Source organism: Camellia sinensis, chromosome 13, assembly GCF_055761805.1.
Source record: "Camellia sinensis isolate YWXY chromosome 13, ASM5576180v1, whole genome shotgun sequence".
Taxonomy (NCBI): domain Eukaryota; kingdom Viridiplantae; phylum Streptophyta; class Magnoliopsida; order Ericales; family Theaceae; genus Camellia; species Camellia sinensis.
The window spans coordinates 112,654,881-112,672,344 of record NC_138973.1 but is presented as its reverse complement, the minus strand read 5'-3'; positions in this window follow the sequence as shown (position 1 = coordinate 112,672,344).

Below are 17,464 nucleotides of genomic sequence, written 5' to 3'. Positions count from 1 at the left end.
GGAAAAAAAAAAAAAAAAAAAAAAAAAAAGATCTTTTTCTATGGAATAATAATAAAATAATTCCTAATCAGCTGCTATCTATTTACAGAAAAATATTCATCAAATATAGAAAATCCATGTATGGCTAGAGGATCCGCAATATATTGTAAAGAGAGCTTAATCATTAATTATAGTCGATAGCCAAGATTTTGTTTTGGTACCATCATTAAATGGAAAATCTTAATTATCTGTCTACTTGTCAAAAAGTTGGTTGCATAGTTGTTTGGAAATTTTGAGTTGTTATATTGGCCTTGTTTGGATAGTTAGTTATTTGGTTTTTTAATTATTTTTGCCTAGCTAAAAAACTTATGTTTGAAAAGTCGGTTGATTTTTTTTATTTTTTTTATTTTTTGGTTGTAATTGATTTGATAGTTGTGAGAGAAAATTTGAAATAATTATGGGTTAGATGTTAGTCTGTTTTGCCTTTTAGTAAACTATTTTATCTAAGAATATAGGATCTACATACTAGAAATCGAAACACTATGAATATAATTAACTACTAAATATAAATTTAGCTATATACTGTTTGATTCCATTATTGTCTTGTGTTTTGCTTCCTTGAAATAATATGGTATTCACAATTGGAAAACCTTAGCACTAGCTCTTTCCCTCTTTCTCCTAATCTTTACGTTGTCTTTTCAATGGGATTGACAACCTTTGATCTACATATATATATATATATATACAGAGATATATGTAAACCCTAATAAAGATAGAAGAGGGAACTGGGCCTAAATAAAACAACTACTAGGCCCTTCTATTAAGGAACCCAAATAACTTAAAACAGGCCTTACATCTTCATATGACATATCCACATATAAAATAATATACACACTAAGTTGGACCATGGCTTAAAACTTTATGCATCACAATAATAATTTTGGGCTCATACCAGTCAATCTATCGGAATCATGTTCAACCTTGTTAGGTTTTATTTCTTGGCAATCCCGTTTGACAAAACTCCTTTGAGTTGTAATTTTATTCGCATTTTTATTTCAGTGAGGTTATGAGTTTATTAGATGCGAATCCAACCCGAATCGAGCCTTGCAGAGAAGTTTGTGATGTTAATGCTTTCAAGATTGCCACTTCGCTGATTATGACGGGGGTCGAGCTGCCCGGTCAGCTCGCGGCCGAAGCAAAATGCAAAAATGCATTCAAAATTGCCAAAGTTGCCATTTTCAGTTTTCCAGTTTTGGCCTCCCCGCTCAAGCGGGGAAGGTGACGCTCGAGCGGAGATTGGACCCTCTCAGCATTTATGTCAAGCCTACAAATATACTAGATGGTGTGATTCGACGCTCGAGCGTGGAAACTGAAGCTCGAGCGTGAAGCCTATATGAATTACAGAATATGAAGTCTCTGCTCGAGCGGGAATTCCCACGCTCGAGCGGACAGCGCGAACACAGATTCTATAAATTCGCGTGTTGGGTCAAATCCAGGATTACTTTGGATTTCTATAAAGAATTGGTTTTCTTCAAATCCAAGATTACTTTGGATTTCTATAAGGAATTGGTTTTTTTCCAAAACTATGATTACTTTGGTTTTCTATAAGTAGTTGGGTTTCTTCCAAAACTTGACAAGTCCTCCAGATCTTCTTTTTGGATTCTAAGGTTCATATCTGGGGATATTTTGTTAGTTTTCTTTGATGTTTTCATTGAGTATTCAACTCATGGTTTAAGAAGCATACATCAAAGGTTTGTTTGTTTATTCTACACAAAAGAGAGAGTTGTTCTTCGGTGGATTCTGAAGAATTCGAGCCTGAATCTTTGGTGGATTCCGGAGTGGCTCATCGTCAAGACAATTCCGAGGTGAAGACGGGGTTGGAAGAGACACATAGAAGTTGGTTCAATTCGGCCGTGGATTCGCTAAGTAATTGAGAGTATACCTGTGTAATTCCTTTATATCTTCGTAGTGGATTGTTTTGTGGCTGTTGCCCGTGATTTTTTTATCACAATTGGAGGTGTCCAATCGTGGTTTTTCCACGTAAAATCGTTGTGTCAATTTGTTTTGATTGTTTGATTGGGATTGTTATACACTGCTTAAAATTGATACATAATCACAAATCAACATCTAGGGGATTTCTAGATTTTTCAATTGGTATCAGAGCAGGTTGTTCTATTTATTTTATTTTTTTTTAAATTTCTTTTAGAATGAGATCTTGTTTGATTTGTGATAATGGATTCAATTCGTGAGGGAAATTCTATGGTTAGACCACCCCTACTTGACGGATCCAATTATTCTTTTTGGAAAGCTCGGATGAGATCGTTTTTGAAATCTATAGATGAAAAAGTTTGGCAATCAGTCATGAATGGGTGGACCGAACCAACAATTACCGTCGATGGAGTAACTTTCCCCAAACCAATTGAAAAGTGGGACACAATTGATTACCAAAATAGTAGCTGGAATAGTAAAGCTATCAATTCTCTCTTTTGCGCTGTCACACCTGAAGAGTTTAGCCGAATTTGCAATTGTGAAGTCGCAAAAGAGGCTTTGGATATCTTACAAACTATTCATGAGGGCACTCCTTCTGTTAAACGCTCAAAACTTCAAAGGCTCGCGTCTAGTTTTGAAAACCTTTCAATGAAAGATAGTGAGACCTTTGATGAATTTTATGCGAAGTTGAGTGACATTGTAAATTCCAGCTTCAATTTAGGTGAAAAAATACCAGAATCCAAAGTTGTGGGAAAAATTTTGAGATCCTTGCCCGATCGGTTCCAACCAAAAGTTACGGCTATTGAGGAGGCTCAAGATGTTGACAACCTCAAGCTAAATCAGTTGGTTGGAAATCTCCAAACTTATGAGGCACATAGGAATTTCAAAAAGAAACAAAAAGATATTGCTTTTAGTAGTGCTCATAGAGTTAGAGAGGATTCTGATGAGGATTGTGAGATAGATTCCAAGATTACGGCTGCTTTTGTTAAACAATTTAAAAAATCTTTTTTGAAAAAGAATCCTAATCTTTTGGAATCTACTCATACTCATAAATCTAAAGGCAAAGATAAACACAAAATTAATTCTATAGCCAAGAAGGAGAAAGGAAAGATACAAGGGAACTCTGAAAGACTCCAATGCTATGAATGCTAAGGATTTGGGCACTTTGCTTCAGAATGCCCCACTCGGTTGAGGAAGAAGAAAGCCATCGCCATCACTTGCGATGATGAATCAAAATCTGATGAAGATGAAAGTGACAACGAAGATCAAGGCGAAGAGGGACATAAACAATTCCTTGCTTTCATGGCGGCTTCCGAAGCTGAAGGACAAATAGATTCTCCGAAGTGGTCAGTTGAGAATATCACGGATGATGAATCCTCGGAGAGTGATCATGAAGAGCTTCAGCACGCTTATGAAAAGTTGTATAAGGAGTCTCTTAACTTATTCAAATTGAATGACAAACTCACAAAGAAACTCAAAGCATATGAAAGTGAGAATGTCAAACTTAAGGAGGAGATTTTCGAGGCTAGGATTGAAGCCATCAAGATTTCTAATGATCGACAAGCTTTTTGTGCAAAAATCTTGACTTGTGAGACAGAGAGGAATGAGCTACAACAAATCTATGCAACATATGAAGAAAAAATTGAAACTCTCGAGATGTCTCAAGTTGCTTTGGAAGAACTAATGATCAAAAAAGAGGAAGAACTCAAGTATGCCATGGTTACCATTGGTCTTTGGAACAAAGGATCAAAGACTTTGGACAATATCCTTGGGTCTCAACAAATCTGTTCTGACAAGAGTGGCATTGGCTTTGGTGGTAAGAAAGAGCAAAAACAGAATGCTTCCACATCTCATGATACAAGAACTCAAGGAAAGGGGGAACAAACAATTCAACATAAGAATGGACTTCTCAAACTTCCTAGAGTTGGTAAGGTAAAAGAAAAGAATATACACCCTGTACACCCTGTTTTTATTTGTTATCATTGTGGTATGCATGGTCATATTCGCCCTTATTGTTGTAAGTTGCATGGGAGAGTGTATTTGCCTAGACCTAAAAATAGGATGTTGGAAACCAAGTCGAGACGGGTTCCTATTGCAGGGGAAAGGAATCACAATGTCAAGACACCACCCAAAAACCGCAATTCTCACAATTTTGTTCGTACTAAAGCAGTTTAGGTGAGAGAACTTGACTTGTGTTAATTTGTTTTGTCATTTTTTTTAGGTTTCTGTGTGTTTTTTGTTTTGTCATTACATGGGTGCTTGTTTATTTTATTTTTTTTTGCTTTATTTTTTGAAAAAAAAATCCCAAAAAGATTTTTTTAGTATGGTTTTGCAAGCTTGAAATTTTTGAGTGGTCCTTGGTGCATATTGGAATTGATGAGAATATCCATTACATGTTAATATATGTGTGCTTTCTGTGGTCATTACTCATTTTGGAGTGTGGGTTTTTTGAATAGTATGTCTCATTCTGTACACACTCTTGGATTAGCAAATTTTGGAGTCTTCCGTCTTAGTGATTATTTTTTTTCTATGGACTTCTGTCATTAATCTTTTGCGCTTCTAGAGGAATTGACCTATACTAGCATATCATGGGTGGTGTTGAGTCTCTTAACCACCTTCCATCTTTTTGCACCTCCACGGCTTTCCCCTCAATTCTTTGCAGTCCAGCCATGAGGAAAAGGCTACCTCAGAGTCACTAACCAGGCCATCCTTATTATATCCATGCTTCTCTGGTTTGGTTTCCATACTCTTGAGCATGTCAGCCGCCAATGATTGTGCAAAAGAAAAAGAAAAAGAAAAAGAAAAAGAAAAAGAAAAAGAAGAAGACAAAATATGCAAAAGAAAGAAAGAAAAAAAATAAAAGATTCATTGATTGAGGGGCAGCCTCTGCCTTTACTCACCAAATACCCCTTTTATTCCTAGTGGTTTGACTTTCCTTTGTTGTGCTTAGATTCTCTTGTCGGAGGTCCAACTTTCAAATCACTACTAGGATTGAATCTAGTGTTTGTCGAACTCTAAGAGTCACACACACACTTTTATCATGGGATCTATGCTTTTCACATAATGCATTACTTTCTTTCATGAGGAATCTTCTATAGATTGTGCACATTGTGTTTACTAGTAATTGTGCTTCTTGGATAGTCTTGTGTGTTTTAAGGTACTAATCTGAAATTTCTTGCTTGCTCCACCATATTTCTTGCTTGCTCCACCATATTATTTTTGTCGTTTTCTTCTTGTTCACTGTTTTCAGTGTTTGTGGTTGCTTTTAGTGAGGGGGAGTTTGGTTCATCTTGATTTGGGTTGGTAAGGGAGTTTGGTTTATCATTGCAAGAGTTTGTTAGCATGAACACTTTGATTTGTTTGGTAAGGGAAATTGGCGATAGTTGTTTTGCATGTTTCTATGCACTGTTTGCAAATTATTTCCTTATTGCATACTCCTGATATTTACATCGTCATATCATTGTTTGTGTGGTTTCTGATCTTGCTTTTTTGTTTGAGCTTCCTTTGTCAATTCATGACAAAAAAGGAGATAAAGTTGTTTTTCATGAGTCTTAGTTTTCATCTATTCATGTTTTCCATCTCATGTTTCAAGATAATCGTGTCATATGTCTATTGCTTTTTCATATACTCTTGTGGGACTAATAGTTGTTTTGGAGATTGTGGCACTAGTAACTATTTTGCAGATCATGACCTTGAGAAAGAAGTTGGCTTTTGTTGGCTATAATGGGTTGGGGTGATTAGGATTTTATTTGTTAGGTGTGTTTTGTCACGGCATTGCCAAAGGGGGAGATTGTTAGGTTTTATTTCTTGGCAATCCCGTTTGACAAAACTCCTTTGAGTTGTAATTTTATTCGCATTTTTATTTCAGTGAGGTTATGAGTTTATTAGATGCGAATCCAACCCGAATCGAGCCTTGCAGAGAAGTTTGTGATGTTAATGCTTTCAAGATTGCCACTTCGCTGATTATGATGAGGGTCGAGCTGCCCGGTCAGCTCGCGGCCGAAGCAAAATGCAAAAATGCATTCAAAATTGCCAAAGTTGCCTTTTTCAGTTTTCCAGTTTTGGCCTCCCCGCTCAAGCGGGGAAAGTGATGCTCGAGCAAGGATTGGACCCTCTCAGCATGTATGTCAAGCCTGTAAATATACTGGATGGTGTGATTCGACGCTAGAGCGTGGAAACTGACGCTCGAGCATGAAGCCTGTATGAATTGCGGAATATGAAGTCTCCGCTCGAGCGAGAATTCCCATGCTCGAGCGGACAGCGCGAACACAGATTCTATAAATTCGTGTGTTGGGTCAAATCCAAGATTACTTTGGATTTCTATAAAGAATTGGTTTTCTTCAAATCCAGGATTATTTTGGATTTCTATAAGGAATTGGTTTTCTTCCAAAACTAGGATTACTTTGGTTTTCTATAAGTAGTTGGGTTTCTTCCAAAACTTGACAAGTCCTCCAGATCTTCTTTTTTGATTCTAAGGTTTATATCTAGGGATATTTTGTTAGTTTTCTTTGATGTTTTCATTGAGTATTCAACTCATGGTCTAAGAAGCATACATCAAAGGTTTGTTTGTTTATTCTACACAAAAGAGAGAGTTGTTCTTCGGTGGATTCTGAAGAATTTGAGCCTGAAGCTTTGGTGGATTCCGGAGTGGCTCATCGTCAAGACAATTCTGAGGTGAAGACGGGGTTGGAAGAGACGCATAGAAGTTGGTTCAATTCGGGCGTGGATTCGCTAGGTAATTGAGAATATACCTGTGTAATTCCTTTATATCTTCTTAGTGGATTGTTTTGTGGCCGTTGCCCGTGGTTTTTTTATCACAATTAAAGGTGTCCAATTGTGGTTTTTTCACGTAAAATCGTTGTGTCAATTTGTTTTGACTGTTTGATTAGGATTGTTATACACTGCTTAAAATTGATACATAATCACAAATCAACATCTAGGGGATTTCTAGATTTTTCAAACCCGTTTTTCACAAACCAAACAAAATATAGTCAATGACAACCTAATTTAAGACAAATTCTTACATTCTCCCACTTTGGCAACATTGACTACTAATTTAAGAAAATAAACAATTTTAGTGGCCACATAAACATGATTCAGAATAGAAACATCTCAGCACAGAATCCCGTTGAATGAGAAATATTGATATCGAACTGTAGCGATAATTATGCTATTGAACAACATAACACATTCCACAATTACAAACACTAATATCTCACCAACATGTATTCCTATATGTGGTAAAGTGTAGTATGGAATTTTAGCATAATTGATCCAAAAATTATATAACACCCTAATTTCACATTCAGTCCTCTGTATGGTCTTGAAAAGACCATGCAAGGAATCTCATTCCTTTCTCCACTTCTAAAAGAAGCCTTTATACCTCTAAACCGAGGTCATTCATGCTTTAAACCAAGCATCATACCTTATGGATCCATATACACTTCTAAACCAAATGTTAATCTTTATATCTCAAAATTAAAATATAATTGTAAGAGCCCATATAAGAGGAATACATATGTAACAATTACCATTTATGTGTACACACACATAACTATAAACAAAATGTGAATAAACACATTAAACTTTATTAACTGAAATATATCATAGATAATATTCATGGGAAATTTTTTCTTTAACCAAGCACATAAAAAAACTATAAAGTACCCATATGCCCAATATATTTAGCAAACTAAAATTTGGCCTAAGCCCTATATTTAGAGGATCAACTAGTATGTATTCTGTAACATGTGCTCATAAATAATATCATCTTTAACAACTTTCTAATTCTGAAGTACTTTAAATTTATATATTTAACACCATCAAAGCTTTTTTTATTCTTCATAGAGAAAATTAAAACCAGATATCATAATACATTTTAATAGGTTTGGAAATGAAATTAATAATTCCAAATTCTAAAATAAAATTCTTCAATTACATAACTCAAGTCGAGCTCTAAACATGTTTGTATAGTGAAAAATTATAAGAGATTTTATGAAACTCTTTCATGAAAAAAGACCTCATGCAAACATAAAAATGTAACCAGTAATAGACACTATATATCATCTGTGCAACTACCAAAGTCGACATTATGCAACCAATAATATTAACATGATTAATTCTTCTATAGCCAATTGTATAATCTTTAATTTTCTGTAAATATGATAACACTTTATGTGTTTCAACCCAATGGTCAAGGCTTAAATTAAAATAATAATTGTCTAACAAACTAATTACATATGCACCAAGTTTAATTCAAACTTCATAATTCATTAAACTATCACAACACTAGCATACGAGACAGTACCCATGAACTCTTTCTCAAAATCATTTTGTGAATACTGAATGTTACTTAATTAATCTCGATCATTAAGAAGAGCAACATTATGCTTTCAATTCTACATATTAAATTTAGTAAAAATGTGATCTAGGTATGCTCTTTGAGATGAGACAAATAATCCTCTAAGTTATTTTCAAGTATCTTAATGCCAAACACATAAAATACTTTATCAAGATATTTTATATCAAAAATTTATTAACAACATCAAGTATTAATTCGAAATTATTACTAGTAAGTAAAGTTCCATCGGTATAAAGGATGAAGAAAAATAAATTGCTCCCACTGACCTTGAGATACATGCATAAATTAACAATATTATCCATAAAGCCAAGTAATAATATTTGGTGAACCTTTAAATATCATTGCTCAGAAATTCATTTAAGACCATAGATAAATTTGTTTAACTCACAAATCAAATTTATTTTGTTTGGCGAAGTAATAGATAAAAATGTCACAATACCACTATAATCATTATAAACATATCTTTATGACATTGGTAAGGACAATACCCTTTTCAAATCACCGTCCCTTACAATAGCTTTGTATTTATTTATTTATCTTTAAAAAATACTCATTAGATTTCAAACTTTTAAAAAGTATAACATGATCTCATATCTAATTAATAATTTGTACCAATTCCTTTACCATACAAATCGCCAATATCTTCATCATACATAACAATCATCTCTTCAATCTCTTGATATTGCTCATTTAGAAGAAAAAAAAAAATATATATATATATATATATATAATCACAAGGATCTTTTAATTGTATGAGAATGTCTAGAAGGTTGCACATGTTATACATGTTCAACTTATATGAATAGACTGAATGGACACTTCAGATTCTACTTGCACTCTTACTTTCTCTACGTGAGAATGAACGGACCAATTTATTATAATAGGCACAAGTATACAGGAAGATTTATATATTTAAACTATTCTCCAATCTAATAACTTCACATTTTAAAAGCTTAAAAGATTCTTATGTCAGAACCAAGATAATAGAACCATTGTCAACTTACAAAGTAACAACAAATAGCTATAGGCCCCATTTTTATGTCAAAAATACCATAAATTTTTTTGCTTCTATACAATCCCAAACTCAAAAGTTATTCTAAATTTTCTACTAGTTCACAATTCAAAAGTGTTTTAAAAATATTTTTAACTTAGTATTATATGTAAAGTATACACAAGTATATATAGTAATTAAAAATATTATATCACAAAACACTCATATAATTTAAACATGTTAACATACACATCATCATTTTATTAAAGTCCAATCATAACGCTCAAGTACTCAAGTTTCTTCCAAAGTTACAACAATGATATATTTAAATTGATTCCACAATTTTGTAAAATTAATAAGAGGTTACTACATTAACCAAAATTATCATGTTCACTATAATACCCACCTTGAATTTATAATTTTAAAATCCTCACCGGTGTGTTTTTCAACATAAATGAGATAGATAAATGCATAACATCAATACTCATTTATAAAATTAATAGAATAATTTCTCCCACACTTTATGATAATTAACATCCAAGTCAAAATAAAATCTATTTCAATTATTAATATTTTTATTTTATTTTATTACCGAGATGACAAAAATTAAAAAATAATAATCATACTTATTTAGTTTTGACATTAAAATTAAATTATTGCTTTACGGACAATATATAAAATAACATTCTTTAAAATAAGATCAGTACTAGACTACAATATAAATAACATGATCAAAATAAAATTTTGATTAACACAAGAGCTTTTAAGTAGTTTAAGAAACAAATAAGGAGATCCTAGAGATAGGAAGAGCGTCATTGCTCACAAAAATTCTAAAAGAATTTTTCTTACTAAAGTTAATAATATGTAAAGAGATTTACGGAATATTTTGAAAAGAAAAACATAATACACTGAAAAGAAATAACGATCTGTAAAAGTCGAAGGTATTATATAGAGCATTGTAGAGTATAATTGAGATTTTCTTATAAGAATCATCTAGTAGATATTTTAAAACTTTGTTTCTTTAAATAGTTAACATCGAATATAATTTCAATCTTTGATACTATATTGAGATGTTAATATGAAGGATTAATAAGGCGCATTCTTGAGTATGTGTGATAACTGATACGTAATTCGCCTCGTTCTCTTGAGTTATGTTAGATTTACTTTCGTTAAAATGTCAGGTTTTAAAGTGTAGTTCTGTCAACAGTTGGGTTCGTTGTTTTTGAAAACTTCTCCTCAAAATTTTCGTTTGTATTTGTTTCTATCCTGAGTTTCGCTTGTTTCGGAGGGGCGAGGTCAGGTCCGGAGGGTCTGGAGTTGAGCCAAGGATTTTCTGGGGTGGAGGGTAGAACCGCACGTGCGGGGGGCTTGGGCAGCACGTGCAAGAGAGGGGCCGCACGTGCAAAAAACAGAGGATGGTAGTGTGCAAAGCTACATTATATGCAGGTGCGGGAGTGAAGGTGCAGAAGAGGGTCGCATGTGCGGGGATGATGGTCGCACGTGCAGGAGGCACGCTCCGTATGTGCGGGCTGGGTGTCGCACGTGCGGTGGTAGGTAGATCCAAAAATGCTGCTATTTTCTCTCCTTTGGGCTGAGTGTATCTCACTTTTGGCATCTCTCTCTCTCTCTCTAAAAATGTTATTTCCTCTCCCTTCTCTCTAAAAACCTCCTCCAAGCATCATACACTCTGGATCTCTTCCAATCCATCGGGATTTTGATGCTTCATCCTTCACGAATCTTAGAGAGCTAAGCGAGGGCTTCGATGTGTGCGGTGAAGATTTAGTTTCAACACCATTGATTTTGGGGGTTTCATCTCATCTCTTCTTCAAAACTTGAGGTAGGGATTTCTTTGATCTTTTTCAATACCTCGTATATAGATAGACATGTGGTAAGTTTTTATTGCATGAAAACCACGTTCGTTATGGATTTTTTGAAAATCATGAAAGGGGATCTAGGATTTGTTGTTTAAGGTTGAGATTTGGGAATTGATTGTTGTTGGGTTAATTTGGGGAGGGGTCTAACATGTTCATGTTTAGAGATTGGTAAAGCCCTAAATTTTGTTATAATGTCTAATGGGTAAGAAGGGTTGAAATTGTGAAATAATCATGTTATGAACTAAGGGATTTGAATAATGAATTGTTGATTAATTTGAAATTTATCAAGTCTCATGAATTTTTTGCATTTACCTTGTGTTGGGTTGTTCATAGTTGAGTGTAACAAATTGGTAACTTGTTATTTGCAAAAAGGGGTTTAATCATGAAATTAGAATCATTGGGTTACACTTTTATTGAGTTGAATTGAATGGATTATGACTTGGTTGCCCATAGGTTGATCTTTAGTTAAATGCAGTAAATGAGTTCCTTTTATCATAGTTAGTGTATTGTGAATAAGAAATTATGGAAATTGATTTCGGGAAGAAGGAGTAATTATGACCCTTTCGAAGTTAAGAAATCACTTTAAGTAGAAATTGAGAATCCTTAAATATTGTTGTTGTTGTTGAACTTAATGTCTCATAAGAATTGGGTAATTGTATTACGTGTATTTAATACATTTTGGTTAGAGATTTTGTCCTTGGTCATCGGTGAAGGATGACATTGTGATGTTGAAATGGTTATGTGTATGTAGTACACTCGAGTTATTTATGCATGTTGTACAAAGTGATGGGTTGAAATTGTGTATGCGCTGAGAATAAGAGGTACTAGTACCTTCCAGCTAGTGCTTGGAGAACTCGGCCGCTCTAAGAATGAGATGTACCAGTACCTTTAAGCTATCTCTTGGAGAACTTGGCAGAGGTACCATTATTTTCTAGTCGATGTCTGGAAAATTGGCATTTTGTTGTGGAAAGATGTACAGTTGGCTTACTATGCTTAAGGCAAATAAAGTAGAGTGTTATCATATTTGTTTCAAGGTGACCGTGTTATGTCTTGTGTTGTGGTGATTGTGGTTCTGGGAGACCAGGTTGTTATACAAATTGAGGAGGTAGTGGTTGTGTGTGTGTGTTGTTTTCATCCTTTACACTAAATAGTTGGTTACATTTGGGTGTATCAAATTGACTTATTGATAGTATTTTCCCTAACCATGGGTTTAAGGAAAAGAAATGTAAAGAAGGTATTTATGCATTGAAATTGTAAGGAAAAAAAATTTCATATCTTGTGGTGTGTTTCTAAAGCAAGGCAATTATTATGTAATATTTTGTTAAAGATGGGAAAACGATAAGTAAATGTAAATTGATGTATTGTTGAATAAATCAAAAGATTTTAACAGCAAATGTATCTATGTATGTATACCTTCGGTATAAACAATCAGAATATATATATATATATGATATAATGTAAAGAATTCATGATCATAGCTATCTGTATGTTGTTATTGTTTAGGATCATGTTGAGATCCCTACTGAACTTTATGTTCATCCCACTTTGCTAATTCTTTTTAGGTAAACATCGAGAAGGGTCACGGATCTTCTTTATTTGTTGGCCACGGGGCCTTTTATTTGGGGGCTGAATGCCATTGATGTAAAAGGCTTAAACCCTTTCTCTCACCTTTAAAGATGTAAGCCCTCGGACAATTTATTTAAATATACTCCTGTTGCATTCATTAAATTTTCAAATAAGAGAATTTTTATTTATTCCTCCTCGTGATGTAAGGATTTTCCGCATGTTATCTCTGAGATTGATCTAATTTAATGAATTTAGTAATGTATTCCGAGTAATAAAAAGTGGGGCGTGACAACTTTGTATCAGAGCGAGCTGGGTTTGAATACTTTGGGCTCATGGGATGTGGTTTTTACCACATAGGGTTTACTATACTTGGTGAGGACGTTGCATGTAGTTAGGATAAGTGTTAGGACTTATATGTTGCATTTATGTGAGCATGGGATTAAGTTTCTTGGATAGTACTTGTAGCCGGTGAACTTGCTTTAAGGTCCTATTAGAAACACGCCTGATCAACGTGGTTTCTAATAGGAATTCTTTGAGAGTTTCGGGACGAGTGGCTATCTTTGTGGACTTGATTCAATTATGTGTTTAGATGTTTGGATTGTTTATATGCATTGGGAATTGTATGTTTTGGGTGTTAAGTGTGTCTTGTTGCTTAGTGGTGGTGAGTGTGTGTGCCTCAGGGAGGTTGTTGCGATGTGCACTAAGTTTGATTTTGTTTTGGGATTTTTTAGGATGTCTACACAAGGGAATAGAGGACAGATGGGTAGTAGGAGTGTCAGTAGGGGCACGGTGGTTCCCTTAGCACATGTTGTTGCAGCATCAATTGTCGGCAAGGAAGTTGCAAGCGAGATTGTGAGAGCGGTGCATGATGCTCTAGCTTGCAATGAGGGGGACAATGGGCGTACCGTCAAGCTTACTAAGGAGTTTCTTCGCTCCAATCCACCACAGTTTTTTGGGAAGGCAAAACTGTTGGAAGTGGAGAGGTGGTTAGAATAGATTACCAAGACTTTTGATATGCTCAGAGTTGAGGACGAGGGGTTGAGGATTTCTTTCGCGAGTTTCCAATTGAAAGGAGATGCAAATTATTGGTGGAAGTATGCTAAGAACATTGTAGATGCCACGTGGGTTGCTTTTACCGAGGCCTTTTTGGCCAAATATTTCCCTCCTCCTGCTCAGGAAAGGTTGAGGAAACAGTTTGTTGAGTTACGCCAGGATACTACTGCTTTGGCTCAGTTCGAGATGAGGTTCACTAGTTTGTTGAGGTTTGCTCCAGAGTTGGTGGCAACAGAGCAGCATCGTTGTTATGAGTTTGAGAGGCAATTACGTGATGATATTTAGGAGAAAGTGATTAGATCTATGTGGAAGAATTATTTTGCTTTGGTTGAGGCAGCAGCCCATGTGGAGGCCATGGTTAGCAGTGTTGGTCGGGTTAGGGAGGAGACCACTTCAGTAACTCCTACGGTTCATAAGCATCCTAGGCTTAGTAAAAGGTGGAGGTGAGCGCATGCTCACTCCCAAACTTAGTCCTTGTCTTCGTCGGAGGTTTCGAACTCATCCATTGAGAGACCCAATGAGGTTCAGGCTCCAAACCAGATTCAGAGTTAGGAGACTGCTGTTTGTTTTAATTGTGGTCAACAGGGCCATGTTAGACGTTTCTGCCCTTTGCGTGTAAGTTCTTCAGGTGTTTCAGAACATAGTCGGACTCTGTCCCATCAGTCCAGTCAGGGACAATATCGGTACCAGACCCGAAAAGGGTAGGCTTCGGATGCTTCGCGAGGGTCAACTTTTCAATCAGCACAGTAGTATCACCCATGATAGGGACTTTTATTATTGATCGGTGTTAGAGATCGATGTTATAAATTGTGAAAATTTTGTTATTGATCTATGTACTGTGGGATGTTGAGGTGCCGTGGTTATATGTTGTATGTGTATACGTATTTTCGTTTGTTTACCCTCATGTGTTGGGGCTTGTAATGAAACTTGAACTCTCTTTTATGTTTATGTAATGAAAAGTTGTTAATAGGATTGATGATCCTAATGTTGTTATATATCAAATGTTGAATTATGAAATGGTCAGGTGATGGCCTTTGACCCTTGTTCAATTTGGGATTTGTTTGTGGAAGGTGAAAAATCCACTAAATTTTTATGATTAGTGTGGTGGTTTGATAAGGGCCAAATTATAAGGCTTTAAATGTGTTGAGTCTAAGGAAATGTGGGACCTTAGAGTTTTGTGAAATTGGTGAAAGTTATATGGGAATGTCTAAGGGAGTGTAAGATTCATATCTCGGTATAGTGAGAATGGCACTTGTGTGTGTGTCGTTTAGTGTCTTGAGTTGTTGATTAGTGAGTTCGTTGTGGTCCTATCGATCGCAAATAGGGACAGTGTTGTGCCATGGTCAGTTATGAGTTTATGATGTTATTAGATTTTGGATAGAATTTTGAGTGGGAAAGGAATTTCATGGGTAGATGCTCGAAGTATTACTAGAATGATGAATGGTTTGTGTTCTTAGGTAACGAGTGTATCATTGGTAAGAATTGTCTTGTGTGATCGGGATCATGTGATCGCCATTGACCTATTCGGTCTTGCGCTGAGATATAAGGACATGTTTTCCATCTAAGCATATGAGTAGAGATTCCTTTGGGAACAATAGTGGTGTAGTCTATTTCGAGGAATCCAAGGAGGTTCTAGAAATGTGTGGCACAGTGTTTGGTACCCCGTCTCTAAGTAAACGGGATGGGAGAGAAATGTAAATGTTTGAGTACCGGGGGCAGAAATTCTTGGGTGATTAGTCAAATTGATCAATATCAAGGTGGGTGACAAATAATCACTTTAGAATGGTATGGGTATGAGTTGTGGGGTTTGATTTTTGAAAATTTAGCACAGATTTAGCTATAAGGCGGTATAGTGCCATGGGTTGTGTTTGGAGGCGTGAGTCTCGCTTATGTGGGTGTGGTTATCGATGTGTGCTTCTCGGTGTAAGCTTTTGAAACCTGTGAGTCGAGATAAAGTGTTAGCTTCTTGGTTTGGAACACTCGTGAGCCTTCGTGTATCGATGGTCTTTTGGTTAGTGTTTGTATTGGTGTGAAACTTTCAAGATTTGGAACGTTATGCATGTTGTATTGTCTCTTTTAGCACTGTGTTCATTTTTGTTTGTTATTGTTATAGAAATGTAGTTGCCGTATTGTGAAATCACTGTATGTGTGACGGATGTGATTGGGTGATGGTTGGGATTCACCGGTTGTTTGTCGAGGAAATAAATTGAAAAGTGATTGTTGGTTTTTGTAACCTTTCATGGCATTTTTATTTCAACTAAAACCTTGGGGTGGAGATTTAAGGTTTGTTTTGGGAAAATGTTTACAAAATAGTTAATTTTACTCAAAGTTAAGACACGGATCTTTTGTTGGAAAACGGTGTGAATTTAGGTAAATTTTGAGAAAATGTGTAAGTGGAAAAAAAAAAAGAGAGTTTTCTTTTAAGGTAATATGAAAAACCCTCGTTTTAACTAGTTTATGTGACCATTTCGTTACCTCGTGTGGATGATAACTTGTGTTAGTAATAATAATAATCATGACCGAATGAAATTGCGTGATTGTGGTATTTTGTATTGATGGCACTGTTGTTATCTCTGTTAATTATTATTGTGGAAATGTTATTTTGATGATTGGTTGTTGTGACGATCCCAAAATGCGTGTCACAATTATCTTTATTTAATTATGCGATAATACGAATAAATTTGAAAATATCTGATGAGGCTACAACTTCGGGACTGAAATTGATGACCATAATGGGTTCAGAAACTGAAATGGGGTACATGGATATACTAATGGAAATTTTTAGAGCTATTTGAGACGTTTAATTGAAAACTGATTTCCTCTGATTCACTAATTTTAATAGGTTGGAATTAAATAATTGCATAGGAATTAGAGCTTAATACACATTAGTATAATTTAATTTAGTGTAATTGAGATTTTATTGTGATGAGAATTAATTTAATTTGCATAGTTTTGATTTTTATTTAACTTAATTAGAATTATTTAACTTAATTAGAATGACTTAATTAGAATGAATTAGTAATGACAATAACCATGTAGACCACTACTCAGTTTGTGACATAGGAAGAGAGAGAGTGTTTGGTTGCTTATTATAGTGAGTTATATATTATATTGAGTCTTTCATTTCATATACCAAACAAGACCCACGAAGAGAGAGAGAGTGAGGAAAGAAATAACCATAGAGCCTGAGCTCAAGAAGGGCTAAAGGAAGAAGAAAGAAGGGGATTAATTCATATGCATTAAATCATCAAACTAAGGTAATTTCCATCTCCTAATTCATAAAATTGAAATGATACACTGTTAATTCATAGAATCTAGGTTCAAATAGGAAGATCATAAGCTTAATTGAGTTGAATTTATAATTAATTAGAAGATTTGCCCATGTAATTAAGAGCTTAGGACATGCATGTTTGCAAATGGGTAGAATTGTTCAAATTAACTCCTAATCTTTAGAGGCATGGTATATTTTTGATTCCATACTTGTTCTCCTACATGATTCATGGAGTTTAAGGAGAAATTAAGCATGAATTAGAGCTTGGGTTCAAGAAAATGGATGTTTCATGAAATTGAGTTTCAAAAATGAAAAAATGGGTTTAATTTGATATTTACAGCTTTATAAGAATTCAATTAAAAATTTGATTTAGGTTCATA